The following is a 3,819-nucleotide window of genomic DNA, read 5'->3' on the forward strand; positions in this document are numbered from 1 at the left end:
ACCCCACCGGGAATCGAACCCGGGAACCCGGGCGTGGGAAGTGGGAACGCTATCGCACGACCACGATCTGCGGACTCTGCGATTGAAACTTTTCCTGGAAGAGTCGGACAACCTATTACTTCCTCCTACATACATCTCACGAAATGACCACAACGAGAAAATTCGAGAAATTAGAGGTAATAAAGAGTCTTACCGGTAGCCATTCTTTGCCCGCGCCATTAGCAAGTGCAACAGGGAGGAGAGGTCAGTTAGTGCTAGCAGATGCACCCTCCACAACACAGTATAATGTAGATGGAGTATGATGTAGATGTAGCTGCAGAGATCAGCATAGCGAGATACAGGGTCGTAGTGAATGGGTACACAATCAGCACCTTCCAGGAAAAAGATTTGTCGTACACACAACAGTTAACCATATTTTCTGCAATATCTAATGACAAGGAAGTACAATTCAAAACAATTTTATAGGCTCGATTAAACACACTTTAAGTATCTGGGTGAATTATTTCTCAGATACAAAACATTGGTAAGCCTATAACCCGTTTTGATTGAAACTCGTTCAGCAAATCGAGTAACACGGAATTAGAACTGCTCTCACCCTTGAAACATAATAACCATTTATCTACAGCAAAGAGTTAATTTTCTGCGTGTAAAACGTTAATTTCCTGTGTGTAAAACAAAACTAATAAAATGTTGAGCTACTAATTAAGGCACGAACCACATATAAAAATATTGTATTCCAGTTTGTTTACAGACCTGCTCGATTAAATTTAGTTCGCTTGAGCAAAGATTAAAACTACTACTGTAGCCGAAATCAAGTAGCCTCATGTGAAATAATAAACCATTTGCGGGTAGTGCTGGTAAATGCACGTGTGGTTCATTGGTTTCCTGTTTATACAGCTACTTTAATTGGTAGGTTTCGTTGTATTACCTCATATTTCTCCAGAAAAAACATATTTGATGAAACTCGAGGACGTAAGAAAATTTAATAGCATCCGGAATAAATGAAAATACATTTTGAAAGTACGTGTGAAAACGTGGATTGTAGTAGGAGTGAATACAGTACTCAAAATTCATAATATTTGCTGGAATACTGTTTCTTTGAATCAAGCGAAATCAACGTACCTAGGCCTTCTCCAAGCTTTTGTTGCTTATTTTGCGACATAACGAAGCGAAATATCACTTGAGGGACGTTTATGTCGAGAATCTGGAGTCTTGTGTCAGCTTGGAGGAGGAGGAGATTAGTGTTTAATGTCCCGTCGACAACGAGGTCATTAGAAACGGAGCGCAAGCTCGGGTGAGGGAAGGATGGGGAAGGAAATCGGCCGTGCCCTTTCAAAGGGACCATCCCGGAATTTGCCTGAAGCGATTTAGGGAAATTACGGAAAACCTAAATCAGGATGGCCGGAGACGGGATTGAACCGTCGTCCTTCCGAATGCGAGTCCAGTGTGCTAACCACGGCGCCACCTCGCTCGGTTGTGTCAGCTTGGCCCAGTGTATTTGTCTGTGTAGCATGTACTATGTCTTTTAGGAAAGAGTATGGATAAGCACTCCGTCATCAGGCCACAAGTGGCCCATCGGAACCATTCGACCGCCGTGTCATCCTCAGCGGAGTATACAGATAGGAGGGCCGTGTGATCAGCACACTGCTCTCCTGGTCGTTACGATGGTTTTCTTTGACCGGAGCCGCTACTATTTGGTCAAGTAGCTCCTCAGTTGGCATCAAGAGGCTGAGTGCACCCCGAAAATGGCAACAGCGCATGGCGGCCCAGATGGTCACCCATCCAAGTCCCGGCCACGCCCGACAGTGCTTTTCTTTGGTGGTCTGAAGGGAACCAGTGTATGCACTGCGGCAAGGTCATTGCCAAATAGAATGAATAGGCTGGTTATAATTAGACTTGCGCTATTTCGTAGAGCCCCCATGATAAACGAGGACATGACTAAGACATAAACATGCGAAAGAAACACATTTTGATTTCCGCATGAGAGGGAAACATTTGTTAATTTCCCACCAGGTTTACGTTCCAGGTTGCTCAGTGTTACGACCACTGCATCCTCGACAGCCTGGAACAGCAGCAGAGATCGCACTACTACTGCCCAGAACAACGCCGCTCCAAGGAATGTTCATCTGTCGTGACTCGGGTCGTGCACTGCTTGAACATCGAACACTGCGTCCAGCATACTCGGTCGTGTTAACAGTTAATTGTAACTTCTGAATCATGTTAATCACCCTCGGCACGGAAAGAGGATCTTTCCGTATTACTTCTATGCGACGATACTCGCGAAGAGCAGCACCAGTGTTGCCGCTGTTCTGATAAAAATGCTTTGATAAAACAACTTTACAATTAAAGGCATGCTCGCCTTGTCCAGACACATGTTGAATGTCTGCACCAGCAATGCACCGGATGCTTGTGTTCCAACCCTACGTCGCTGAATGAGTACTGGGGCCTAACGGCAACTCATTACATTAAAAATGCTATAGTTATAATGAAATGGTTCAAATGGCTCTGAGCACTATGGGACTTAACATCTGAGGTCATCAGTTTCCTAGAACTTAAGAACCACTTAAACCTAACTAACCTAAGGACAGCACATACAACCGTGCCCGAGGCAGGATTCGAACCTGCGACCGTAGCAGTTGCGCGATTCCATACTGAAGCGCCTAGAACAGCTCGGCCACCACGGCCGGCAGTAATAATGAAAATCCTGCCGCACACAGTGTGCATATAATTCCTGTAGTGTTGGGTACCCCATATGGAATATAGTTTTCTGTCTACTCTGACTCAAGTGGTGAAAATTTACTAACAACGATCCCGTATGCCAGCATCCACACTACCACACACAAAGCATTTTAAGTGACCTGTTTCAGAAGCCGTGAACCGTGCTTGTCCTTTCATCCGTAACAGCAACTCCTACCGTTATTTAATGGGACTGTGCTGATTTAGTTAGCTTAAAATATTGATAAGTTGTGTCCCCTTGCGACTTGAACGCTTCAGATCGGTAAATATTCGAAACTGCAGTTGTAAGTAACGAATATATCGACAAGTAAGAGCGGCATTTATTATGTAATAAAAACAAGGTTGTGGTTTCAAAGTTTTCTCCATTCGACTTCAGTCTGCACTGTTGTCAATTTTATTCAAGATGATCCTGTCTCTAGGGTGCAGAGGTGGCGACGTTGCATGATATCGCCACGAACGCTCCTGCCCCTCCCCCACTTCCTCCTCCGCTCATCAATTCCCCTTCTCTCCACGACTTGTGAATTCACAGGAAGAAAACTGTCTGTGCTGAGCTGCAGGAGACGAAAAACCTAAGGTAGTGTCATTATTAATTAATTTACGTATTTAGTCGGCAAATAAGTTCTTGGTGGTGTTACCCTGCTGCCGCCCCCACCCACCCTCACCCACCTCCACCCACCCCCACAGTTTCCACCATCTGTGCCCTGACTTTTCCTGATCGCGCCTATGCATGTTGTTCGCCTCAGAATTGGAAGCCCGACTCCTCTACCCAAGAATATCGACACCAGAGGATGCTCCAAACTTTACTACAGGTACACCCACCCACATTTGTGAATTGGCGAGAAAAATGCTCGCGTGCAAGTTACAGTCTTTAATTTTAGCAGGGAAAGTGTTCAGTTGACGAAGTGTAGGTTTCGGGCAGAGACGAGTTTAATAAGTGTATTGCTTGTAAGCACACAGCTGAGCACCGCATCCCTAGCCTCCTACATGAGGAATTTAAGGAGATGACAATGGACGAGCATAGGAGGAATACTTTTCAGCAGATAATTGTGATGCAGCTGGATGGACTGAAGATGCATTTCGCAA

The 3,819-nt window shown here is 45.1% G+C and overlaps 1 pseudogene; it reads right to left on the reverse strand.

The window, feature by feature from the left end:
- Positions 1-1,746: 1,746 nt before the first annotated feature.
- Positions 1,747-1,864, reverse strand: LOC124799752 (annotated as a pseudogene).
- Positions 1,865-3,819: the final 1,955 nt, after the last annotated feature.

This window comes from Schistocerca piceifrons, chromosome 5 (assembly GCF_021461385.2).
Source record: "Schistocerca piceifrons isolate TAMUIC-IGC-003096 chromosome 5, iqSchPice1.1, whole genome shotgun sequence".
NCBI lineage: Eukaryota > Metazoa > Arthropoda > Insecta > Orthoptera > Acrididae > Schistocerca > Schistocerca piceifrons.